Below are 26,635 nucleotides of genomic sequence, written 5' to 3'. Positions count from 1 at the left end.
CCAGCCTCCTTGGGAGGGTCTTTCCCCAGGCCCTTACAGAAAGCCCCTGAAACCTGCTGAATCATTTACCTCTGATTTTGCGTTTAATATTCCCATCTCCCATTCTCTTTCTGTTTTCATCTCTCCTTCCCGCCCCCCCCCCCAATCTTTATCAGTAGCTAATGAAAGAGGGAGAAACCCAATTCATACAGTAATTAAATTTACTTAGTGAGTATTCAGCTGGAGTAATGAGAAGTTTAATTCAATGATTAGTTTTTTCTTTCATTAATTAAAAATGGATCAACAGTGCAGTTACAGTGGGCTGCATTGATCCTCCTTGTGGAAAGCTGCTGATGGAGAAGGAGGAAGGAAGGAAGGCAGGCTTATCTTTTCTGTCCTCCCTGGATGCTCTCCCTACACAGATGCCTTTATTGTCTCTTGTCTCTCATTGACCCCTCTGCCTCAGTGTCCCTGCCTCTGTCTGGGTAAGGGATGCTGGGGGCAGTGATGGAGGAGTGGGGGACAGCCCCACACAGGTCCTGTCCCCAGAAGCTGCCTTTCAACTTAAAGGGATTTGTAATATTTGCTGTGGGTGGAAGGATTGAAAGCAGGTCCCAGCCCGTAAGAGATTTGGGGTGGGAGAGTTGTTTTCCTTCCCAACTAAACAGATTTCAATCCATTTAAACATGTTAAACTCATAAACATGTTTTTAGTCTTTTAAAAGAAGTGATGTGTGAAAGCAAAAATAAATAAATAAACCAAATAAGTTGTTTCCTTTTTTTTTTTTTTTTTCAGTGCTTTCTGCAGGCTCTTGAGCAGCGTTAGGACCTCAGATGTCCTTTGAAGCATAACGGGCATGTCGGGCAGATTGCATTCCCCTAAAGCATGGGTTTGCTCCTAGTTTTTACATGGAAGGTTTATTTTGGTAGCTTTGGGGATTGTTGTAAGATTTAAGTATTGACTACAACCCCCATATGAACTCGCAGAATGGGAATAAAAGCCCCCGCAACAAACAATGAACCATGAATCGGTCTTACAAGATGCAGTCTGTGCAGAAGCTCTGTGTGTAAGGGGGTGGCTCAGGTGGAGAGAGCACTGCATCCCCCTTTGCCTCTGCCCTCCCTGCCCCATGTGTCTTCCAAGTCATCTTTCACCCCGCTGCTGTTGTGGAGACTCTGTGAGGGTGAGAATTAGCCAAGGGCTGGGGGCAGTGAGCACCTGGCTTTAAAGCCAGTAAGTGCCAAGGGCACTCGACACCTCTGGAAATGAGCTGGATTTGCTTTCCTTGGGTTATCTCAGCTCATAACTGCTTTGGAAGAGCAGGTGAGAGGCTCCTGGTCAGCCCAGTGCTGTGTCCCTGTGCTGGGAAGGGCAGGCGGAGTCCTACAGCAGTGTTCCTGTCTCCTGAGGCTCCTCTGTGCTTGTGGAGCTGCTCAGGATTCAGAGAAATAATTCCTTATTCAAAACAAAAAGGGGGAATATGTCCCCTGCTTTGACTTTGTCCCTGAAACAGTGAAAATCGTGATCGAAAATGATTTCTGGCAGTATAAAAGGTGAATGTGGGATGCTTCGCTTTCCATGTGTGACAGGATAGTCACAGCTATGGTATCACCTCTCCAGCATGTCCCTGGCTGTTCTGGAGCTCCTGGCATCCGGCACAGCCCAACCTGTTGTCCCCAGGGAGGTGCAACTGTGCTTTGCCGTGGACGGTGTTTTGGGCTGACCTTGGCTGCAAGACAGCATCTCCAAATCCCAGTGCATCTGTGGGAGGACCCCCAAACACCCCACGTCCATGGGATAGTGTCCCCCATTGATGTGGTCCTGAGCTGTGAGACCCTGCTGCAGTTCTGGTTCTTTGCAATTCCTGTCCTGTGTGATGCATTTTATTCCTTGGCCACAACCTGGAAGCCACCAAGGCTGGATACAGGGATGTGCTCAGGGGCTGAGCTGCCTGCCCAGGAGTGCTTCCTGAGGGCAGTGTGAGCCCATGCTGGCTAGTCAGTGCTATCTGGCTTTGCAGACAGCCACAGCACTGTTCTACAACAGAGTGTTTTTCAGAGGGCTTTTGCATGCATGTGTTTCTTGAGAGATCACTGCAAACGATTCCCAAGTGCTCTGGCCCAAATCTGTCCCAGTAGCTGTCAGCAGATCAATGCTCTGCTAAGTACAGGCCTGCTCTATTTCCATGGGAAAATGGCTTCAGTTAAGCAGTTCATTCTGGGCCTTTCAGCAGCAAGTCCACTAAATTTTGGTAGTTGTGTTTTTCTGTCTGTTGCAGCCTGATTTAAAGCTTTTTAAATACCAGCTCAGATGAAGATTAAGCTGAGCCAAGCTCTGCCTTTGGGAGGGAGAGGGGGAAAAGCCTTCACAGCTCCTGAATTTCTCCTCCTGTTAGCCTCTCAAATGCCAGGTTTAAAGCCCTAATTGCAATATCATTTTGCCCACAGTGCATGAGTGGAAAGCAGAGGAGAGGCCAAAGCCCAGCGTGCCCCTGGCATCCGACTGCCCAGCATCCTGCCTTCATCTGACCTGGGTAGGTGGCACACGAGCTCGGGCACTGTTGTATTGCTGAGCATGTGACACTTGCATACCTCTGTCATGCTGAGTCTGGGACTGGAATGGTTTCTGCTGCCATAAGTGTGGTAGAAATGCCTTCTCCCCCCTGTAGTCCAAGGCTGCTACCCAGCCCTCCTGGGGCATGAGGCAATGTGGCTTTCAACCAGAATCTGTTCTGTGTGTCTGGAACAGGTAGGAAATGTTCTGCACAGGAGAGGGTTTTACCAGGAAACATCAAAATGAGTACATGGACAGTGGCACTGTTGAGGAAGAAGGGCTTTGTCATGAGGTTGTACTGCTCTGCTTAAGTGGGTGGCTTTGCTCTGCCTTGTGTTACACGGTGAGGGGCAAACTCTGCCTGCATGGAGAGAACCATGGAGAGCTGAACATGCAGCCTGGGGGATGCTGGGCAGACATGGCTTCACCTTCCAGGAGAGGGCAGGCAAGAGGGTCCTCAAAAGGCAGGTCTTTGAGATGTCTCTATTACCATGTCACGGCACCCATGCTCTCCACACTGACCCAGCCTCCTTCCAGCGCCTTTGCTGGGACAGTTAAAAGAAATGGGAGCAGGTTCCAGCTTGTACTGTATGTACAAATCCTCATGTGGAATCTGTGAACTGTCATCTTGATGCAAGCAACGTGTGAGACTGCAAACATCAGAGCTGACTGGGCTGAGGTGATTCCCAAGATGTCAGTCCTCGAGAGAGGAAAAAGGCACCTCGAGCAGAATTCTGAATTCCTAATGGAAAAAATAACTTGGGATGATTCAAGCATCTCTTATGTGCCAGAGCTGGGGGGGATTGTTCAAATTGGATGTTGTCCCAGCTGGTATGAGATGATGGGGAGTGCTGTGATCTCCACTCCACAGGAGTGGTGCCACAGGGAAGGACACTTCTGCTTGGGGCAGGCATGTCCCACGCCTGGTTGAGAGGAAAAAGAGTCAAAGCAGAGTGAGGCAGAACTGGCTTTCACACTGACGCGTGCACACAGATAAGTAATTTCCCTTTTCCATCATGTTCTTTGCTCAAAGCAAAGAGCAGGCTGCAGAGGCTCAACCTGCTGCATGCAGAAAAGGGGCCTGTCCTCACCCTGCATCTCGCTCCTGCAGGAGAGGGGCTGGTGGAGAGCTATTTCCAGCTTTGCAGAGGGGTATTTCTGGCTTCTTATTGCTGTTTCCCACTTTATGGTAAGCAGGAATGGACACAGGCTCCTTGTGGGTTGGTCCCTGGGAAAAGCTGTGTGTGAAGGATGTGTGGTCAGAGGAGTTCCCCCTGTGTCAGGGCTGATGGAGCATGTGGAGGGACCATGGCAATAGCAGTTTTCTGACTTCACACCTTCTCAGCAGCAAGCCCTGCAATGCATTTATTCTTAGCGGCCTTCTATTAAAACAAAATTCATCTGGGAAATGATTGTGCTGGTTCGAGTCCTCCCTGAACAAACAAGTGCTGAGAGCCATCTGGTTTTGGTTCAGATTTGGATATTTTCTTCCAGAGTGGCATTTGCAAAAGTTGAGGATTTTTTCCTAAGAACAGTATTTAGAAAATGAGGTGGTTTCAGGTTTCCTGTGCTTTTCCCTTTGAGAAAAGAGTTATTTCCTAGGAAATTTGGGGTGATGGAGGGGGGGTGGTGGTGGTGTAGTCTGTTTCTCCAGCCTGGTATCTCCACTAACCAGTGCAAGACCAGCGGAGCTGGGTGCTATAGAGTGTAATAATGGGTTGCAGTCACTTCTCGGGTCCTGAGCACCCCAAGGTCAGCACACAACCCCTTGTCCTGCCCAAAAGCCTCCAGTGAAGCAGGACCCAGTGCTGGGAGGGAGCATCTGGGCCTAAGCATCCAGCACATGTAAGCCCTCTCCCCAAGGAGACTGTGAACCTTGGGGCTGGATGATGTGGTCAGAGGTTTTATTTAGTTCTGAGGCAGGGCTCAACCTGAGTGGATTTTTACTGCATGAGTTTTTAGTGTTTAGAGTGAGTGAGTCTTTGAACCGATGTGGTTTCTGAGGGATGTTTCTCTTCCTCTCTGAATGCATGTGCCATAAATGCTCCCAAAAAAGTCCTCCCTCTCCTCTGGTGTTGCTAGCTCTGGTGATGCAATCACACTTGCAATAGGTCAGGCTTTCAACTAAGCACAGCATCAGGGTTATGTCAAAAGCCTATAAATGGGACCAAAGGCACCACAGGATCCTCATCTTATGCTGCAATGAGCCTGAAACCCCTCGTGAGAGGGTCCTGGAGCAGGGAGGAGGATGCGAGTGACCTGGGGATGCAGGAGGAATGAAGGGAAGGGGCTGGAGAGGGGAGGAATGGGAAGGCAGCTCGCTTACCAGAAGGTGTCTGTCCTGGGAGTGTGCTGCACTGTGCAGTCAGCACTTGTTTGAGCAGGAGCAATACAATTGTCAGGTGGAAAACATTGCCTCCCCTGATAACTTCATTGTGCTGAACAACCTGCTAGCTCTGAGCAAGGAAAATCAAAGCACCAGAGCCAGGCTGCCCATGTGGCAGAAGACCCTGCCCTGGACCTCCTGCCACCCCATGCTGCCCCTAAGGGGACCGGATGGTGCCCCCAGAAGAGGGAGGGGTCCTCAAGTAGGAGTATCAGCAAGGTTGGGGCTGTTACCAGGAAAGTTGCATGGGACAGTGTGAATACTCTTGTGTTTGGCTGGCCCAAAAGCTGTGGTTATATACATCTGGGAGAGAAGGAATGCAATGGAGGGAGAGGTGCCTGTGGCCTGTTCTGGTAGGTGCTATTTCAGAAGATCTGCTCCTTCCCCCAGCAGGGTCAAGAAAAGCCTTTAATACCTTTTCCTTACCTGGTTCCCACTTGGCTTTCTAGATTAAACCAGATTTCTTTCAAAGCATCTTTCTCTGTGGGTCGATGAAGCTATTAACAGAAAGAGATCTTTGCTGCTTAATATTTTCTTGGTAGCACATTTGCAAGAATGGATATTAATTGTGCAAAGTGCTAATGAGCATCCAGGCTGTGCAGCCCAGGGATGGCACCATGCATGCAGCCGCTGGCCCTTGGTACAAACCTGGATACCACTGCTGTGGTCCAGCAGCTCCAGAGAGCTTTGCAGTGGTGCAATTCCATGTGGATGCTTGAGGCTGTGGCAGGGACCATCGGGGACTATCTGTGGTACTGTGTTAGTGAGGCTGGGAGGCACTTGAGGTTTTCTAGCAGTCAAACAGCTCTTCCAAATAGCATCGTGCACACACAGCTTGGGATGTCACATTAATGTTAAACACTGGGAAGAAGCGGGAGCAGGAGCTGGGTGTGCATGGCAGTTTGTTTCTTTGGGTTTGTGTGCTCATACTTTCTGCTTCATTACACCCTGACATGCACGAGGGAAGAGGAGGGGGTATGGGTTTTAAGAAGGCTTTTAGAAAAAATTACCTTCCATGAAATATTCAGACCAGGCTGATTTCTCTTTTAAAAACTGGTATAATTACTCCTGCAAGGCTTCCAGTGCTCCTGGTCTCATTGCATTTGGAGGGAGGCAGCAGGAGTGCTTGTCCTGAGATGGGCTGGTTTGTATTCATTACAGGGAGCTGATCACTGTATTCATACTTGGAGATGGGGGTCAGTGGGTTGGTTTGTTCCCATGAATATTTGCTGCTGAGGGACTGAGGACTGGAAAGGGAATGGACGCAATTTAGCAACACCTTGAGGTGCACTAGGAACAAGACCCATGTCCTTTGTACTCTGGGCTGTGCACTGGGTGTATCCCACTGCTTTCTCCTTGCAGATGTGTGGGAGCCAGCAGTGGGGAGTGCATCCGCTTCACTGCAAAGGGGAACGCTCCAGGAAGCATTAGGTGTGATCCCAAATTAGCATCCCATTCACTCGCTCCTAACTGTGTTAGCTCTGCAAGGCTAATAGGGCTTTAAAATAAGGTCTCTTGTCACTGAAATCAGCAGCTCTGACTCAGAATATACAGAGGGAGCAGACTTGCTGAATAAGGCAATGTAGGTGTTGAGTGCTGGCCTGGCTGCAGCACTGCTGTGGGGCTTGAGAGAATCAGTGTCGGAGCCTGGGAGGGGTCCTCTGTTCCCATCTCCGTGTGGCTAAGCCTTGGGTGAGGGAGATGAAGGCGTGAGGAGGATGAAGGCATGAGCATCAAAGCCAGGCAAACTGTGGAGCGTTCCCAGTGCTGTGCCATGTTCCACAATTAATCACTTCCACCCACATTGCACCTTCCCCCTCCCCTAAATCCTCCCTCGCCTGGTGCTGGAGTGGGGGAATGGAGGCAGCTCCAGTTTTATGAATCAATCAAAGCCGATGCCTGCTTTTCAGAGCTGCTGATTTAGAGAGCCCTTTGCAAGTGTGTGTGCAGTATGATTTCTTATGGGAGCATGGCTCTGGACGAGTCTGCCAAGAGGAGCTGTTCCAGCTCCCAGCCACATCCTGGTGAGACGGGCTGAGTGGTCTTTTCATCTACAAATAAAACAAACAGGAACAAAGACGGCAATAATATTGACTTTCATCATTGATATTTCCATTTATCTTAGTAATAATTAGTATTTCTATTGCTGGAAGGGTATAGCTCATAATCTCACTGTTTCAGGGGAGCTTATTAATGTCATCAAGAACAGCCAGGCATAAAGTTCTGGGTGAGTGGTGTGGTGGGCTGGGAATGGAGCAGAGCTGGACATGGAAGAAAGAGGCAGGAGAGTGTGGAGGGGCATGTGGATGCTGTGGGGAGCAGCAGAGCTGGGGAGAGTGAGTTGGGCATGGGCAAGGACTGGGTCAGCACTGACCTGATGCTCCTGCTGTGCCTGGAGTGAGGTGGGAGAGCCCTATGTGCTTGCTGATGGGAGGTGGGGCTCTCAAGGTCCCTGTCTGCCCCTTGCTGCCTCCTCCAGCACAGCCAGAGCAAACCCCACTTGTCTGTGTTGAGGAGGGAAGGGCAGGACTGGTGCTTTGTTGTGGTGGTCCAGGGATGGAGGATGCGCTGTGAGATGCAGTCACAGCATCTTCCCCTCAGCATGACGCTGATGAAACAGCAGCTCCCCCATATCACCCTCACACCAGGCAATGTGGGAAACCAGGGCAAGCTCTTGCATCTGTCCCCATCTGCCCCCAGGACGCCTGTGCCATTCATGCACCAACTTCTCGCAGCACCCACAGTGCTTGTACTTGCTGGCACTTGATTAGTCATTCCCTGTCCTCTTTGAAGAACCCCTCACAGTGCTGCCTGCGGGTCCTTGTTCTATCAGAGCTGTGTGCCTGGCCTCATCCTCCCCTGGGGTCCCAGAGCAGGGGGACACTGAGGTTTCAGCATTGGTGCTGCAGCTCTCCGATGTTACTGTGGAAGCTTTGGCACCCGACTGCTCTGTGCATCATCCCAAATCAGCCTGGAGAACCGTTCTCTGCATCTGTTTATTTGTTTTAATGGTCCTATTAAGTGTATGTTCCAGGCCTGCCTGGGAGGGATGGCTTCTGGAATGCAGTGTCCTGAGCATTATCAATTCCACAGGAAACACTGTCACTGCAGCCGCGGGGACCGACGAGTGGCAAATGCAAATGCAGGGCGGTGTTTTTATTGGGATTTAAATGAGTTTAAGGCTGTTCAGAATTACAATGTGATTTGAGCCAAGAGGGGCTTGTAAAACTGGTATGAGTTCATATATTATACAGTAAACATGCCAAACCCCATGACTCCTGCTGAGCACCTTCCCTGCCAAGGTGGGGAAAGGAGCAGAGCAGCTCCAGGGCTCAGTCCTGTTGCTCCATCATGTAGGTCCCCATGGGGGAAAGGGCTGTTTGAGGTGGAAGGAGGAGGGCTAAAAGGCTCAGCTGCGGAGGTCCCTGTTAACAAACCTGAGCCTATGGTGCAGTTTAGGCTGGTGGATGGTCTCTGGCAGGAAAGGGAGGCTTGTGGGCATGTTGTGGGGCAGGGAACACTTCACCCATGTGGAGCTCCACTGGGAGAACGTGGCGGTGGGTGCTAGTGGTGCCCCAGTGCTGGCCATGCTGTGCACCAGGGAACCAGGACACTTCACCCTCCCTCTGCAGCGAGCCATGGCTTCTCTGGGTGCTGGTGCAGGACGTGGGGACCCTTCCTTGGGCCTGACCCCATTCCAGGTTTCTGGTAGCAGGGAGCTTTCCCCACTCAGACCAGGATGTGCCAGCCCCAGCTTGCACCTCTCCGGAGAACTGATAGCACCCGTGTTGCACACAGACATGGCTCGTAAGGCTTTAATGGATGTTATTGTAATCTATGGCTGTGTGGGGCTTTGTGCAGAGCTGGAGAAGGGATGGGTGATGTGGCAGAGCTGGATGTGCCCAGGCACCTTGGGAATGAGCCACCACAGTAGGTACAGCAGATTCCTCGTCCGCTCCCTCAGCCAGAACAGGAATAAAAGGGAAGTTTGAGCTATTGGCTTGGGATGCTTGTGCCTCACCTCATTTCAATGCTGTGGTTTTGATCTTTGAAAGCTGGAGCTGAATATTTGAATGAGGAGTACGTGGTTGTATTGAAATCCTAGACAAAATGCCTTTTGTGCCTCCCTGCATGTTTATTTGCGTAAGAGAGTGTTTTGCTGGAGAAACACGGGAAGGAGCTCGAGGGAGAGGAGCAAAGGCGGGGGGAGAGCACTGGGAAACTCACAGTACAATTCCAGGACACTTAAGAGCCTCTTATTGTCAGTGGTGAGACAGCGACATCGGAGGCAGCTCCACCAATTGTCTGAGAGAAATTGCTTCGTTTGATGGGTTTGTCAGTATCTCACTGGTTAAGTTTCTGGGTTATACGTACAAAGCACAGGAGAAATCCAGAAATACATCTATATGCATATGTACATGTCTCTGTATCCGTAGTTATCGCCCATAAATGACCTTGCATGAAATAATGTCATCAGCCTGCACAGTGCTTCTGAGCTGGGTGTTTGCATTGTAGGTGTGGGGAGTGACCACGTCTCGGTCCTGCTGTGAAGCCACCAAGGTGCTGGCTCTCGTGGCAGGATGGGGCTGGTGCTGTGTGCCCCAGGAGGGAGCATCCCCCCTCCTCCTCCGAAAGAAAGGTTTTGCTCTCTCCAGTGGGAGGAGCCTTTGCTGACAGGTAATGTGCTGCTAAAGAAAGCTGCTTTCCCCAGAGGAGGAGAACTGCTGCTGGTGCCTGCGGGAGAGGTGAAGGTGATGGAGATGTGACAGACAGCAGCCCCGCTCTTCTGTCCTACTTGGAGGAGAGGTGGCAAGCTGGGGATGCAAAGGCACGCTGATGAGAAGGTGCACTGCACTGGTGGCATTTAGGTGGTGTTGGAGAGGCAATTGCTCAGCTTTCACCTCCCTGCCCATGCCCAGCTCCATGTGAGGATGCAGGAGGAGGGCAGCGGGGTCGCGTTGGCTGGGAGATGTGTGCTGCATCTAGCAGCTCACATCAAAGGGACCTCAGCCAGTGACATCCACTAGAAGCTTTTAATACCCAGCCCTGGAGCAGGGAGATTTACTCAAGGGACTCATTTCCTTTCCCAAACATAAAAAACCCCAAACTGTGTCAACTTGACATTCAGGAAACTTTATCTAATACCTTTTTATTCTCTTAACAGTTTAGCTAATTGCAATGCTATTTTTGTTTTGTTTTTTTTTTTTATTAATTCTGACTTTGTCCTTATATACTCTTTGTTCTTTAAAGCCATTTCATTGTGGTGTTTATTGCTTGTGCTGGAGCTGTGGGAGGATGGGGGAGGAAGAGGAGGGGTACCCTGGCTGCACCCCTGTGCCAAAGCCTTTGATAGCTCTGGTGGTGCCAGCTGGTCTCAGCAGATCAAGACAAGATATTATAGAATTATATGATCATTTAGGTCAGAAAAAGACCTTCAAGATCAAGTCCAGCCCTTAACCTTGCACTGCCAAGTCCACCACTAAGCCATGTCCCTAAGTGCCACATCGTCTAGATGTCTTAAATATCTCCAGGGATGGTGATTCCATCACTGCCCTGGGCAGCCTGTTCCAATGCTTGACAACTGTTTCAGAATAGGAATGTTTCCTAATACCGAGTCTAAGCCTCTCCTGGTGCAACTTGAGGCCATCTCCTCTTATTGCTAGTTACCTGGGGGAAGAGGCTGACCCCCACTTCACTACATCTTTTCAGGTAGTTGTAGAGAGGGATAAGGTCCCCCCTCAGCTTCCTCTTCTCCAGGCTGAACAATCCCAGCTCCTTCAGCTGCTCCTCACAGGACTTGTGCTCCAGGCCCTTCACCAGCTTCATGGCCGTTCTCTGGACCCACTCCAGCATCTCAATGTCTGTCTTGTAGTGAGGGTCTTAACCTAACACATGGGTGCTTGGGGTGCAGCCTCACCTGTGCCCAGTGCAGGGGGATGGATGGTCACTGTCCTGCTGGCCACACTATTGTAGAAGCTGCTGCTCATTCTGATGGTGGTGGTTGGGAAGTGCCCCTTTGGCAGCACTGGGAGAGCTTGCAGACATGCCTGCTTTGCTGAATTGTTTGGGCAGAAAACCACCAGAAACTGTCCTAGGGTTTCATTGTGCTGTTTTCTCTATGAAGTAATTGCCATTTTCCTTTAGGAAGAAAACTTTGGTTGGAAAGCTCCTTGACTTTTCTTTTAAAGAACTGTGTAAATCCTCAGGCATGTCCAGATGTAAAGTGAAATGTTGCCGTGCTTCTCTACACTTTAGATTCACCAGCATTTAACAGAAGACGTTTTCTTCTATTAAGCTAATTCTTATTAAATTGTCAAAAATATGGGAAAAATAATTACAAGTAATGGTAATGTGCTCTCACAGCCTTGGCTTTTACCACAGCTAATGGGGCTCTTTCATTCCTCCTGCTCTCTCAGCTGTCTCCTCTTCACTCAGACCTTGAGTGCAGCTCCCCACATGTGCCCTCTCTGGGCCCAGACTCACAGCAGCCCTACCCCTGTTATGGACTGAAGTCACCAAGCTTTGCTGGTGCTGCCCCTACCTGTGGTTTTCCAGAGAGATGAGTTCAAGTTGAAGCTGTACCTGCCTCCAGCCTTGTGCCTCTGCGCTGGGGTTCCCTATAGCATCCATACCCCACAGCCCTGGGCACTGGCCTGCCTAGGTCTAAACCATCAGGCTTCTCGTGTTCTGTCTCCCCATGGGGTGCCACCCCACTGCCCCAGATGATGCTTTCAAGGCCGGGAGCAGTTTGCAGCCTCCCTTCCCCCTGCCCGATGTGATCCCATCTCACCCTGCATACATAAGCCCCAGCAAGGCGCAGAGCTGGGGAAAGATATCAAGAGCTGTTACAGCTTGTATAAACGGATCCATTTTCATTCTCCTGCTTGCCTGCTTCAGTCAAAATACAATGCCACAGCTACCGATGGTTGGTGTCATCGCAGACCACAGCGAGCTGATGCATGTGCTGCTGTGGTAGGTGCTACATCTCCCCGTACCGCAGCTGTCCCGAGCCCGCACCGCAGCCCCTGGCGCTGCCTTCACCCCCGGCCCCTGGGAGCCCGCAGCTCGCTCTGCTCTGAATCATGTCTCCCACTGAATGGTAGCTCCTTGTGGGTTCCACAGCTCCCAGGTTGCAAACCACAGCCCTGCTCGGCTCATCTCCCGGCTGAGGAGCCGCTGCCTGGTGCCTCTGCCTGCTCACTATGAGCAGGAGCATCCCCCAGGTGCTTGCTGCAGCCCAGCTGAGCCCACCGCAGGAGCAGGCAGGTCCAGCCCCATGGGGACCCTGGAGCAGCAGTTGGTTGTGGTGCTGAGCTCTTTCTGTTCAGTAGGCACATGTGTACACATGGACACACACGTACTGCCGTGCCCTTGAGGTGTCTAGCAACTGGTGTCTTCATTTTCATTATTTAAAGGCTGCAAAGAGCATCTCTGTTTGCCTGTCACTCCATGGGATGACTGGGGATGGCGGGGACACAGAGATGGTTCCTGAGGCAGAGAGGGGTGGTGGAGGCTTGTGTGCTCAACCCACAGTCCAAACGGCTTCAGCCGGGGCAGGTTGATGGTCATTGCTTGTGCTGTGAATCCTTAGAGATGTGATGTGGGGAGATGAGCATGTAGGAACCTGTGCTTCCTTTCCTCTTCTCCACCACACCTTCACCCATTGCTTGGCACTTGGACATCCCTTCTGTTGAGCTGGACCCTCTGCTTTGAGGTCAAATTGGCTTTCCTTTGCCACTGTGTTAGGTGGCAGTGATGCTCTGCATGGCATGGAGCAGTGTGTGTGTGCCAACTCTGGTCTGTGCACAGCTGCGTGGACCTGGCATAGGCTCACAGATGCTTTGGGTGAGCCTTCGCTATTGCATTTTTTATCCCCTACTTCTTCCTTAAAAATCAGTGTTGCAACTCCTTTGGAAACCTGGGAGCTGTGGCTGTGGAGATAAGTGCCTGCCCTTACTTGATAGCAGGCTGGAGGGTGCCTTTGTCGTGGAGGTGGATGTGGATGATGTGCCCTCCAGCAGCACTGCTCCATGATCATGTACCATCATGGATGAGGCATCATGTCTTTGTTCAATATCCACAAATTGCTCATTACTGAGGCCTCTCCTCCATGAGCAGGGCCTGGGCACAGGGAGCAGACAATATGAGTCGTGAAACCTCAATGCACCGAGCAATTTCCATCAGAGGCTTTCACACCTTTTCTTTCTCCTCTCTTTTCTCCCTCTCATTTCTCCTCGGTTAGAAAGACATGGAATCGGGTCTCCTGAGCTTTGATCGTGAGCTCACCACCACCCCTGGTGCGGGCAGAGCAGATGATGGGCTGTGGGGTTGTGGCACAGCAGCAATGGAGCTGCAAAACCCTTCCCAGCACCAGCCGGACCGAGGCAGAGGGCACCAGCCACCTCCCATCCCATCCCCCTGAAATGTCACTTGCTTTTAAATGCACTGGTAGTTTAAAATAAGAATAACCTGCTCCAGGGCTTCTTAAACCGTGGAATTAAATATGGTTCTGGTCTCTAGGCAGAGTCTGACTCTTCAATTCTAAATCTGCTCAGCCAAGCGAAATATTGCAGGGGGGAAAGAAATCAATATTTCTCAGGCCCAGCATGGAGAGGAAGCTGTCTGTGTGTGGCTGCAGGCGTGCAAGTGCAGATGTGCACGCACGGGGGGGGAGCATGCGAGTGGCATGCATGAGCACAGCACATGAGAGCACCAGGAGAGACAGGGGATGGGGATGTGGTGGTTGGGATGCCAGGGCTGTGCGTGCTGCTCTGGGAGAGTCCATTCCACTCAGGTGTGTGGCTGGGGACACAGCTCGGTTTCGGTCCTTGTGGTTCCCAGCACAGCCTTTCAGATAAGGAAATACAGCTTTCTTGGTATGGTGTCATGTAATTTAGTGGTCAGAAAGTGGCTATGAGCAGATGCATTGTGGCTGTCCTGGTTTCTGGTACATGGAGCTGAGCTGCACAGGAGTTAGGACTAATCATGTTTTCTAGCTGAGAGGACTTTGCCCTGTGACCCACAGGCCCCATTATTTGGAGGCTGGCAGTGTTTCACATAATGGATGGGGGCTCTTGCTATTGTGTGTGTAATCTGTCACGTGGAGGTGTTTCTGTGTGGTGGCAGGACCCCCATTCCAAGGACTGCTCTGGATGCCCCACAGGCTGCATTGCGTGGCTCACAGCAGTGTACCCTGTGCATGACTTGCCTCCTGCCCAGAGGACATGGGCTGGGTGGAGAATGGCTTCTGGTATCAGCATCACTGAAGATTCCCATCCTTCCCTGCAAAAAAGGGCTCGAGCTATAGCTAGAGACTATAGTTCACGGGAAGATTAAGCTGATTTTGCCAGGCGTAAGTTCTCCAGATGGTTTGTGTTCAAGCCCTCTCTGCCCTCTCACTGCCTCACAGAGTCCTAATGTTCTCCTGCCTGCCGCTGTGTCCCCTCCATGGTGTGTGGTGGTGGGAGGAGGGAGCTGTGTTGGGATCAGGAGCAGAGGAGGACCTCCATCTGCAGCAGAGAGGAGAAGGACAAATGTTACTGACCTGCTCTGGCATCTGACCAAACCACAGACACTCACCCCTCCCAAAAAGCCTCTCTGATAGCTTAATTTCTTAATCGCTGTCTGTGATCAGGATGTCAGCTCTGGCTCTCCTCCAAGGTATCTCACATCCAGCAGCCTGGGGCTCTCCATCACCTTGCTTGGTCACTACTTTGGCTCACCCACTTGACTGGCTGGAGAATCTCTCATCTCCATGCAAGGCCACCTCTGCTGCCCTGAGGGCATCATGGCCAGTATTGAGGGAGCGTAAGATGCTGAGGAGTGCCAGGTCAACACAGCACTTGGAGCAGATCAGAGCCTCAGATGCCTGGTGCTGGGCTCAGGGTGGAGAGCTGGAGGTGAGGCCCAGGGAAGGGACCCAAAGGAGAGCTCTGTGGGGTCTGGCTCTGAGCTGATGGGAATTCCTGGTGGCTCTGGCCGTCCAGATCAGGCAGTGCTGTGGAGACATGCAGTAGGAGCGTACAAGCTGCAGCGCAGTGAGGCTCTATATCTCAATAAGCAGCACTCAAAGGCAGACCTGAAAATAAATATTTGAAGAGGAAATAGTACTCTCTTCTATTGTCTCTTCTCCTTTCCTCTCTCTCCTTCTCCCCCCCTTCTCCTGTCTTTTACGTCTGACTGAACATGAGAGTTCATTGTTAAAGGGGTTTTGTTTTCTTGTATTTTTTCCCTTTTTCTACCCTCCCAATGAAAAATCTACAGGAGCTGCACTATTAACAATTCAGCCCCATACAGCAGCAAGGGCTGTCTTCATGCCAAACTTGTTCATGCTCAGGATGCTGGGTGCTTGTTTTTCTTCTCTGTTGCTAAGTTTGCTATGATAAAACACAACTAGATGGCTGTTTCTTCTGCAGGGAACAGAGAGATGATGGGATCAAGCTGTCTGAAAATAAATCTGTAAGTGTGCTTCAGCCCAACCCTGCAATAGTTTTTCCTCATTCTTAGTAGCTTTGGCTTTGTGCAGGGCAGAATGAGCGGGTCAGTGGTGCCATGAATGATACTGGTTCCTGTTGGCTTTGGTGGGAAAGGTTAAAACTGGGCCAGGAGGAGGCATCTGATCTTGTGTCTTCCTCGAAAAATAAGGAGTAAGGGACTGTTACGCTGTGGATGGATGTGAAGGTCAGGGCCTGTGGCACTGCATGTGCTCCAAGTCAGAGAGTAGGTTATGGGAGGCAGTGGCTTTTCACACACGAGTGGGGAAATCAGCTTCTCTCCTGCCACCGGCTGCTATCTGGGTAACCAAAGGCAGGTGAGCCCTGCGCAGGAATGGTGCACACCCCATGGATGTGGGGCTGTCAGCAAGGTCCTCCACGGACAAGACAGCCCCATCCTGAAAGTAAGGGTGTTGTATGCAGGAGCTGGTCCTGGAGTAGAGAAGTGAGTGCAGAGTCAGCCCACGGGCTGTATGATCTGCATCGGAGGATCCGTGGGCTGGGAAAGGAGCATTGGCATCATCTAGAGCCCTCCTCTGAGCGTGAAGGGAAGTGTTAGGAGAAATCTAATGTAAAAGTAGAGGTGAAGAGTGGTAGTGAGAAGGGAATGAGGAAGAGAAGGGAAGGGAAAGACTCCAAGGAGGAAGTGGGACTGAAAAACGCAGAGGTGTTTAAGGGTATCCGAGATGTCACAGGCGAAGGAAATAGTCCAGGGAAGACGTAACTTGGAGAGAAGACTTCTTGCTTGGCTGCAAATGTTTGCTAAGCTTCTCTGCTATATTTAGCAGGCTCCATGCCCTTTGGAGAGCTCTCCCCGCAGATGGCAGAGGAGCAGCTTGCCAAATGGTGGATGCCATGCTGCATTGGAACGGGGTGCCCGGTGTTCAGGGAGAGAAGTTTAATGTGGGCTTCGCCCTTTCAGCAGCGAAGCCAAGCGTCTTGCTTTGCTGCCCAATGGATGGGGCTGCCAGATGGCTAAATATTTGCTTGTAAATTAGCAATGGGAAACGTGCGACGTAAAGACCTAAATTGAAGAAACACAGGGCCTGGATTGGACTCTTCCTCCTGCAGAGGATGGTCTCTGCAAGGCATGGTTGGGTAGATCCGTTACGGGAGCAGCACAAGTTGATCTCAGAGAAAATGAACACGGGCACTGCGTTGCCATCTCTCCTGTGTTCATCGGCATACTCGTGGGCCATTACTCAAGTGTGTGCAGCCTCTGGCTGTGTTTGCTTTAAGCCAATATGCAGAGAAACACAGCTTTTCTCTCTAGGAAAAGAAACCACAGCTTGTTCTGTATCTGTGCAGTATCTCACTGAATGGGATATGACTGGAATTAAATTTCCAGGCACTAATGTAATAGAAGTACTCATAATTTGTGTGTGTGAATGTGTGGGGATAGGCAACGCAGCAATCCCGTGCTGTGCAGCCCTGAGCAGCATCCCACACGGTCCTGCCTGTGAAACGGCTTCGTGGCTCACTTGGGGTATCTCTGCATCACGCATGATCCAGGGCTCTGTCCCAGGGTGGGAAGTGGGGAGGGAAAACCTGAGACGTGCTGAAAGATTTTGTCTGGGGGGAATGGGGACCACAGGGATACCCACAGAGAATCTCACCAATGTATTGTTGACGCTGCCTGCTGCGAGTCCTCCCAAATCATGGGGCTGCCCAACTCCCTGCTCTCCACCCCAGAGGCATAAGGTTACTTTAAAAACAAGTAAATATTAAACTGCTGGCTTCCTTTTGTTTGCCATCTGAAAACACTAGGCTCTGACTCCATATTCTCCAGTATTCCTGCGCAGATGGGAGGGCTGGCCCCTCTCCTCTCCCTTTGGTTCCTAATGAAAGCCAAGCTTCCCGCATCTTAACTTGACTCCAGGGGCTGTGGCTCTGAGAAGCTCTACCTCTGTAATACTGGCAATAAAATCATAAGAGCTGGCTACGCTGCTGTAAAACTTTTATTGCTGTGTGAAGAGGAACAGCGGATCCTCCCTCCCTCCCTTCTCCCCATCCCTGCGGCTCCCTGGCTCCTACTCTGCTCCCTCTCCAGGCATCTGAGCCTTTGTGCCAGGCAGCATCCCATTTCCCTCTGCTCCACTTGGTCCCCTTGCCATCCTGCTTCCCTGAGGCTGCTCTGCCACCACTCTTCCCTTGTCCAGCAGCTCTGCTCCTGCCCTTGTCCTCACTGATGCTGCTTGACTGCACGTCAGGTCTCTCCATTTGCGTGCATGACCGCAATGAGAAGAGCTGGAATAGCTCCCTGCGTGGTTAGGCCATCCCTGCATTTTGCCTTTCATGGCGACTAGGAGCGTCGTCTGCCTTCCCACACCATCCCCAACCATATTTATAGATCGCAGCAGCGTTATCCGTGTGGATGCAGATTGTGCATGATGGTTTTCTATAAATACAAACGCTCTGTAATTATCGTTAAAACTATTTAGCCCAATTCAAAGGTAGATTAAATAATGAATGTGTGTGTGATATGCCTGCCGACATCAACAAATGGAAAGAGGCATCTCTGGATGCATATCTGGAGGATTCCCTGGTGAAGAAGTTGGGGGAGGAGAGCAGGGAGGGAGCTGAGCAGTTGTATTGCTGTAAATACCTCTTTCACATGTGTTCGAGTGGTGTAGTGTTGACTGATGGGTGGTCCAGGAGACACCGTACCAAGGGATGGACAAAGAGGATCAGCACATGCGGAAGCCACTTGGTATTCATGGCTACCTATTGCTGTGCATCTTTCCCCTCTGCTTTCATTGCTCCTCAGGAGCAGTAATTTCAGGCTAGGCTGCTGATGGAGAGCAATGGAAGGTGTACGATAAAGCTCCCCAAAGCCTCTCAGCCCCTTGTTTTGTATGGTAATTGATTTTCTCTGAGGCCATGCCTATCCCAGTACATTTCCTTTCCTGCTGGTCTCTCCCTGGCCAGGAGCTGGCCCACAGCAGAGCCCTCTGGGGACACTGGCTCTGTCCCCTGTTCCAGCCCTCCCTATGAGAAAGGAAGAGGGGAGCTTTAGCAACACAAGCCCAGGGACAGACCCTTGGCGGGTGCTTGCTGAGGATGATGTGGCATGCTGGAGGGGTGCTGCAAGGGGACCATACACTGTGCGTGCCCCGGGAGGGGAGTTTGCAAAGCCAATGGAAGGATGAGGTAGATGTCATCACTGCTTTTAACACGGGAACCTCCATTTCTCCCTGGTGAAGCCCTGCCACCGCTCACAGGCAATAGCTCCCTCAGCTCGTGTGTGACTGCAGCATCCCAGCCCTTCCCTGGCTCTGTGTCACGTTGTGGGCTGCTCCCCTGCCCCAGGGACAGCAGCGTTGGTACCAGCGAGGGAAGCAGGGCTGGGAGGAAGGTCTTCATCACCCTAACTAATAACTATGTGCTGACAAATTGAATTATCCCTTTTCCAGTTGCCTGCACTATTGATCACAGAAAAGGTTTGCGGTTTTGTTAGGCAGGTTTTTTTTTTTTTTCTTCTTTTTCCTTTTAAGTTATAGTTGCAATGTCCTGGGGGCTTATAATGAACTAAATAAGGTCAGGTTAGCAGAGGAATCAAATATGCTCTGGCAGCAGAAGCGTGGGCTCTTCCTGGAGACTGAGCAGAGAGGGAAGGCAGAGGAGGGAGCAGCAGCCTCTTCAGGGCCATGGTGATTGCAGGGTCTGGCCACAGCCTCCTGCTCCTGGGGAGGGCAGTGCTGAAGCAGAGGGTGGGTTTGCAGGGCTGGCAGCGTGGGACCAAATAGGCAGCTGATGGAGTGAAACTGGGGTGAAAGCTCCCCATGACCCAGCTTCAGTGTGTGCTTGAACACAGAACCCCCCCGTGTGCTGGGCTGCACCCCCAGAGCATGAGGAGCAGGTCAGGGAGGGGATCCTGCCCCTCTGCTGCGCTCTGGGGAGACCCCCCCTGCAGTCCTGATCCAGCTCTGGGGCAACAGCACAAGAGGGACGTGGAGCTGCTGGAGCGAGGCCAGAGGAGGCCCCAGAGCTGCTGCGAGGGCTGGAGCAGCTCTGCTCTGGAGCCAGGCTGAGAGAGCTGGGCTGGGGCAGCCTGGAGAAGAGAAGGCTCCTGAAGGGGAGACCTTAGAGCAGCTCCAGTGCCTAAAGGGGCTACAGGAAACCTGGAGAGGGGCTTTGGACAAGGGCCTGTAGGGACAGGCCAAGGGGAATGACTTTAACCTGCCAGAGGGGAGACTGAGATGAGCTCTGAGGCGGAAGCTCTTCCCTGTGAGGGTGCTGAGGCGCTGGCACAGGGTGCCCAGAGAAGCTGTGGCTGCCCCATCCCTGGCAGTGTTCAAGGCCCAGTTGGACACAGGGGCTTGGAGCAACCTGCTCTAGTGGAAGGTGTCCCTGCCCGTGGGAGGGGCTTGGAACTGGATGAGCTTTAAGCTCCCTTCAATCCAAACCACTCTATGGAACCAAACCCTACCACAGCATGCAGCGTACGGGGGGCTGCCTGAAAATGGGGTGATGTGGGTGGGAGAAGCAGTGCAAGTGTAATTGTGCTTGGCCCATCCTAAGCAGTGTGATAGGAGCTGTGGAGTCCACCAGGGTCCATCTGGCACCTACCCCAGCTCATGAAAAACTGCTGTCCAGGCTGCTGGAGTGGCTCCCATTCTACCTGGGGGGCTGCCGAGGTGGGCAGGGGATGAACGATGGGATGCAAGAAGCAATGATTTGACTGGGCACAGCTTTGTCCAGCATCCCCCTATGGGGTCCTTACCTAGGGAAGCTGATGGTGTTTGGTTCTTTGCTCGGGTGCTGGGATCCTGCTGTGAACTCAATTAAAGCTCTGTTGGGGAAGAGGGAATAAATTACCCAGATGAAAAGGATGAGTAAAAAAACACATGCAGAGAAATGCCAACCTACCTTTGAAAGGCTTTATCAACCTCGGACACGTGTCACCTTGGCAGCAGTGGAGCTACAGGCAAGGGGGAGAACTCCCCAGTGTCCCCCTTTGTGTCCTGGCTCCTGGGCTGGCACCAGGGATGAAGTGGGGCTGCTGCAGGAGAAGCAGAGGGTTGAGGTAACCTGTCAGTGCTCTGTGGCTTGAGCTGCTCTTGTGCTGCTGGAAGAGGCCAGCAGCTCTGGGTAAAGGCTGGGTTTGCAGCTCGGGGCCATAAGCATTACAAAGGGAGCAGCTCTCTATGGGACCAAGCCTTACTGCCACCAGCCCCAGCATCCTCATCAGCCGGGGCTGGCAGATAAACCCTTGTAATGGGGGAAAACCACTTTGAGAGGCCAGGAGTAGTGCAGGCTGGATCTAGGACAGACCTGCTCCTCCAGGAGGGGAATCCAAGGGCAGTGTAATGCGGTGGCCAGCTCTGCAGCTCTGGGGCCGTGCTCAGAGCAGTGACCTAAGGGCAAGCCTCAGTGAGCAGTAGAAGCAGGGACATTCGCACCTTGGTTTTGTGTACAAAGCTCTGTTTACAGACTGAAGCCTCAGCTGCCCCGGGGTGGCTCTGGACGGCCTCCAAAGCTGCCTGTGTGCTGGCAGAGCTGCATGCTCCACACGGCAGGTTTTCCCACTTCTCACACAAGTCCTGTCCCTGGTGACCGGGGAGCCCCAGGCTTTGGAAGCAAAGGTTCTGCCAGAGCCAGTTCCCAGCCTTCCCCATGTCCCTCCTGCTGCGCTTGCTTCCCTTATGGACTTCAGTGTGCAGAACGCAGCCGTTGCAGGCGAGGGCCAACAGACTGCACTGCCATAACCTGTCTTGGCACGTTGGCACATTGGTGGAGAAACAGAGGCTCATCTCCTGCATGGCTGTCAGTCTGACCTGCTCCTTTGTGTGATACAACCACCCCTTCTGGCAGCAAGCTGTCGCCCCCCAGGCTGGAGCAGTAGTGCGGGGTCCAGAGGTGTATGTGAGGTGCTGTGTGTGCATCCTCGGCAGCCTGCAGGGCTGCGTGTGCTTCCCTTGTGTCACCAGCAGAGTGAAATGTGGGTCCCTAAACAGGTCCCTGTCATCCAGCACCTTACCCTGGTTGCTCTGCACCCAGCCCTGAGAGCCAGGGTTGTGGCAGGAGAGCTGGGTCCCATCCTTCTTGGTGTCCCCTGTGGAGGTGTGACCAGCAGCTAGGGGGCATGTTCTGGGCACAGACCTGATGTCACTGCTCTTAACTTCTCCAGCCGTCCTCCTCCCACTCTGCCCTGCTTGAGAGTCCGGCCACATCAGGACCAGATTAACATTCCCAGCACAGCTTCGCTCCATCACCATTTCTATTAAACTCATTTGCTATCTAAAGGAATTCATTTTCCACTTTGCCCATGATAAAAAAAAGCAGCCCTCTGAGCTGAGGCCCCTGTGGTTGAGAGAGGGGAGCACTCAAGCAGGGAGCTGGCGGCCATCAGCATCCCTTCCTGGGAAGGAGGGAAGACATTCCCACCATCCATGCAGCAAGATGCCCCTGTCTTTGTGCTTCCATCATGTTCCTGGAAAGAGGAGCTGCCCATCGCAGGCACCAAGGCTAGTGCTTGCTTCCTTCCTCAAACAAATGATGCTGTTTCACCCCAGGATGAGGCTTTGCAAAATCAAATTGTCCCCTTTTCTCTGGCAATATCCCTGGACTTCAGGAAACTACCTGCTTCCAAAAATCAGGTTTGCTTGGAGGCCACAGCGAGTCCAGGGAAGGCAGAGCCAAGCTGCGTTCTCTCTGCCTATGTCATGTCCTTCAGTCAGTCACTTTGCAATAGGCTTAGTAGCTGGATTCCTGCCTCTGCCTGGGGTTCAGGGCCTGTCTGTGTGTTTGGGTGCATGAGGGAGTGGAAAAACAGGGGCACAGGGGGTGCCAGATGGAGAAAAGAGCGTGTGTATGCATGCATGTGAGCAAAGCCCCTTGTCTGTGTGTGCATCCCCTCCAGGCACTGTGGGTCCTGCTCACAGCCCCCTCTCACTGGTTTATCCTCCTAGTACAGGCATCTCCTGCCCAAGAAAAGCAGAGAGATGCTCTGCAGCCCCCTATGCCACTGCTTTCAAGGTCGGAGGCTGCTGGTAATCGATCTGCAGCCTGGCTATAAATCTCGTGCCGAGGGGAGCCTTCCCTGCTGGCTCTCAACAGCAGCATCCATCCTGCACAGCTCGGCCAGCCCGGTCACCAGCGAGGGGGACTTTAATCACTGCCTGCCTCTGCTGGGCAGCATTTGGGGCTGCAGCCTTGCTGGCTCCTGGCTCTGCCATGCACCCGCTGCTGCTTGTGGCTCCTGGGCTCAGCTAACCCCTGCTGTGGTCTGCAGGGCAGGAGAGTGATGGTGTGGAGCCTGGGTGCAGCTTCAAGTGGTTGATCTAGTGGGTTTGGGATCTCCAGCATGGCCTTGGGTGCCCCACAGGAGCCAGTATTTAGGGTAATCTCTCAGCAGATGGGCAATATGGTTCCAAGGCAGGCAGGAAATGTTGGGAGTTGACAACATTGTTGGGGGTTATTCAGCCTGGAGAAGAGAACGCTCCTTAAGGGAGACCTTAGAGCAGCTCCCAGTGCCTAAAGGGGCTGCAAGAAACCTGGAGAGTGGCTTTGGACAAGGGATGGAGGGACAGGACAAGGGGAATAGCTTTAACCTGCCAGAGGGGAGATTGAGGTGAGCTCTGAGGCAGAAGCTCTTCCCTGTGAGGGTGCTGAGGCGCTGGCACAGGGTGCCCAGAGAAGCTGTGGCTGCCCCATCCCTGGCAGTGTTCAAGGCCAGGTTGGACACAGGGACTTGGAGCAACCTGCTCTAGTGGAAGGTGTCCCTGCCCGTGGCAGGATGAGCTTTAAGGTCCCTTCCAACCAAACCCAGTCTGGGATTCTATGACATCTAGCTTCCCAGGGAGCCTGTGGAGCCATGTGTTATGGGGGAGAAGGGCAGTGATGGTGGCCATCAGCTGAGGAGCACTGGCTCAGCACTGGGCCACCCTCCTTACTTGGTGTCCACCACGTCTCAGGCTTGAGCAGTTGGATGCCAGGCTGGGCACCAGCTGTGATTCCTTGGCCCCATTGACCGCCATGGTCAGAGCAATTCAGTCTGTTCTCAGCACGAAGTTCATGGTATAGTTTGCAAATTGAATGGAGCTCCTGCAAGATGACAGCCTTTTGTAAATGCAGAATGTTTCCCTTCATAATAATTGTTTGCAACTACACAGCAGCTCTGTTAATGATCACGGCAGCTTCCAGCCCTCCTCATCCACACCATGAGCAAAGCTCTGCTCTCCCAGTCTCTTCCCATGGGATCAGCCCAGCTGCCCGCCCTCTTCCCACAGAGCAAAGGCATATCCTGCTCCATCTGGAGAGAAACCAGTTTCCCACCTACAAATCCTTTCTCAGAGTCACTGGTACTAACGTGGAAGTAATGAAGCCAGTGTAACCCCCCCTGCTACCTGTGACTCTCACTGCAATGCCTGCTAATGAGCAAGCTCAGGTTGTGCTAATTACTCTAAGCCTGAGAGCACTAGGAGTTAACTAATACTCAATTAACCCCTGGTTGCTTGTGCTGATTTCCCCTGCTCCCAGCAGCCATCAGGGAGTCTGCATGTAAACAGTGACAGGCAGGAGGCAGCTAAACCTCTGCATGACACAGGAACCATGCAGCCCACTGCACAAAGGACCCCAGCCCATCTGGTGGGCTGTTTTGGCATCTTGGAGCCCCTCTTTGAGTCAGCAGCATTACGTCCTCTCGCTGCCTCTCCATCCGTGGAAACACCAGTGCAGCCAGAGGGATGGATATATGGAGCTCCTAGGCCTGTGAAAGGAGCTAGAGCAGGCGCAAAGGAGAACCAGGAGGGGTTGAGGTGGTTGGGAGGGCCCTTCACCAGCAGCACACTGTGAGTCTCAGGGAGCTTTTGACTGTGTTGTTCCTCATGCCTGCAAACCTGCTGCCTCAACAGACACATGGGTTGTGGGGCTGGGATGTGGAGCCGGGGCAGCCCCAGCTCCCACCGATGTGCTGAGCTGCTGCCCAGAATTTGCCCTGTAGTTGCTATGGTGACATTGCCATTTCTTACCTCACCGGGGGGAAAAAAAGCCTCCAAACATTTAATTCTGCAGCCCACCTGGGAGCCTTTTAAACTCCCCGTTCGGAGTTTGACATGTAATAATTTTTCTGCTTTTAAGATTATCCTAAAATGCTCATTCTCTTTCTCTCTCTTGAAGTCTCTGCAGTGAATTCTCAGAAAGCAGCATTAAAAAATGCCAATACAAGTTTCAAATGCCAGTTTGTCACCGGCACCAGGAACAGGCAGTGACAGGCAGCGTGAATCAGGGCTGACCGGTGGCAGCACCACCATGGGAGCTACCACAATAGAGAGCTGTGACCAGGGGTGACATGCTGGGTCTGAGTGAGACTGGGGAAGGCGGCAGTGGGCTTGCGTGGTCATTCAGGGAAATTATTGAGAAGTGAGGAATGTGGGGAGGAGAGCTGATCATGATTGGTAGCTGGGAGGGCTTTGATCTTCTGCCCCACATACATAGTGATGCCATTGCTTAAGGGAATCATGGGATCAACCAGGTTGGAAAAGACCTTTAAGCTCATCAAGTCCAACCGCTCCCCAGCACTGCCAAGGCCACCACTAACCCATGGCACTGAGGGCCTCGGCTACACGGTGTGTGAACACTTGCAGGGCCGGTGACTCCAGCACTGCCCTGGGCAGCCTGTTCCAATGCCTGAGCACCCTCTGGGGAAGGAATTGTTCCTCATCTCCATCTAAACCTCCCCTGGAGCAGCTCGAGGCCGTCTCCTCTTGTCCCATCCCTTGTTCCTTGGGAGCAGAGACCAGCCCCTTCCTGGCTCCATCCTCCTGTCAGGCAGTTGTAGAGAGCGAGAAGGTCCCCCCTGAGCCTTCTCTTCTCCAGACTAAACCCCCCAGGTCCCTCAGCCGTTCCTCATCACACTGGTGCTCCAGGCCCTGCACCAGCTCCGCTGCCCTTCTCTGGCCCCGCTCCAGCACCTCAATGTCTCTCTTGTAGTGAGAGGCCCAGAACTGGACAGAGGATTCGAGGTGCAGCCTCACGAGTGCCCAGTACAGGGGGAGCAGAGACTCATCAGTGGTGTAGGTGTCAGTGTAAAACTGACAATCAGTTAAAACCTCTCTAAAGCAACGGAACTAAGGCTTAGCTCAGTTCTCCAGCTTTGCCTCGGGCTCCCCCATCTCTCCCTGGGTTTCCCTGTCAGTGCAGGGGAGCAGAGCCCAGCTCCCATCACAGCCTTGACGTGCGAATAAATATAGTCAAAACTGTCAGGAGCTGGGTACCATGGTGAAAGAGACGCTTGGGTACCAGCAGCAGGACACCATCATATGGCTGTTTCTGCTTGGGTATCTGCACACCTTACCAAGCAGATGGTCTGCTCCAGAGCACTGGGATCCAACAAGCCTGTGGAGCAATTTAATCTCCAGCAATAATTTAATATGGCTTCCTCCAGAGTATGGGGGTTTGATTTTATTTATTTATTTCTTCCTGGCCAGCCATAGATTAATTTAATCCTGCCTTCCGTGCGAAGGTCTATTTTGAGCTTGCCACCTGCAGAGTGTTTTAATCCCACAACTCACAAAGTAATTCAATCCTCTCCCTTGGTGCGTAATTTAATCCTCTAATTCCAGGGTAATTTAACCCCCTCCCTGGGGAATAATGGAATAATTTGATCCTCCGTTTCCAGACTGATATGATCCTCTCTCTACCTGAGAAACTCAATACTCTAAAGCAGCCACCTGCGAAGCTGCGCACACGCCTGTCTGCAGGCACTGACATCACTGCAAAATGGCCCCTTCCCAGGGGAATTCGGGTGTGTGCCGAGTAAATCCATCCTTGCTCATGCTGGGGTAATCCAGGCAGGTTCAGAATGGGCAAAACCATTTGGTGCCACCCGACCCTGGGGCTTTTGAGCCTGGATGTGTGCAATTGCTTCATTGAAATCTGCCAATTAATCCATTTGCTCATGAATTAATCTGCTCAGTGTTAGGGTTGTTACAGCAGAGCAGCCTTTGCCCCCTCTCTGTCAGGCTGCTGGCGCGAAGGAGGTCTCCTGAGGGCTCATTTCAGCCCTAGTCTGGGGTGGCTCAGTTCTACTTACATATAAAGAGATTGTCTTCCCATCCTGTTCAGCTGGAAGGGCAATGCAGTGTCCCCGCACCCAGCATCATCTCCAGCAGCACTCCCTGATGGAAATGTCTAACCCTCGGGGGCCATTCAGCCAGGACCCCCCTGCACTGGGGGTCTACAAGCACCCAAGTCTCCCACCGAGGAGCTGGGAGCATGGTTG

The 26,635-nt window shown here is 52.2% G+C and overlaps 1 protein-coding gene across 1 annotated transcript in view; it reads left to right on the top strand.

Moving 5' to 3' along the window:
- LINGO1 (leucine rich repeat and Ig domain containing 1) overlaps positions 1-26,635 on the top strand; it is a 154,927-nt gene that overhangs the window by 89,822 nt on the left and 38,470 nt on the right. The window contains exon 5 of the mRNA XM_030498531.1: positions 2,427-2,512. The gene's annotated coding sequence lies outside the window, so the exon portion shown is untranslated. The remainder of the gene's footprint in view (positions 1-2,426; positions 2,513-26,635) is intronic.

The sequence above is a fragment of the Strigops habroptila genome, chromosome 9 (genome assembly GCF_004027225.2).
Source record: "Strigops habroptila isolate Jane chromosome 9, bStrHab1.2.pri, whole genome shotgun sequence".
In the NCBI taxonomy this organism is placed as follows: Eukaryota; Metazoa; Chordata; class Aves; order Psittaciformes; family Psittacidae; genus Strigops; species Strigops habroptila.
The sequence above is the reverse complement of the archived record's forward strand: the minus strand, read 5'-3'. Positions and strand labels throughout refer to the sequence as shown.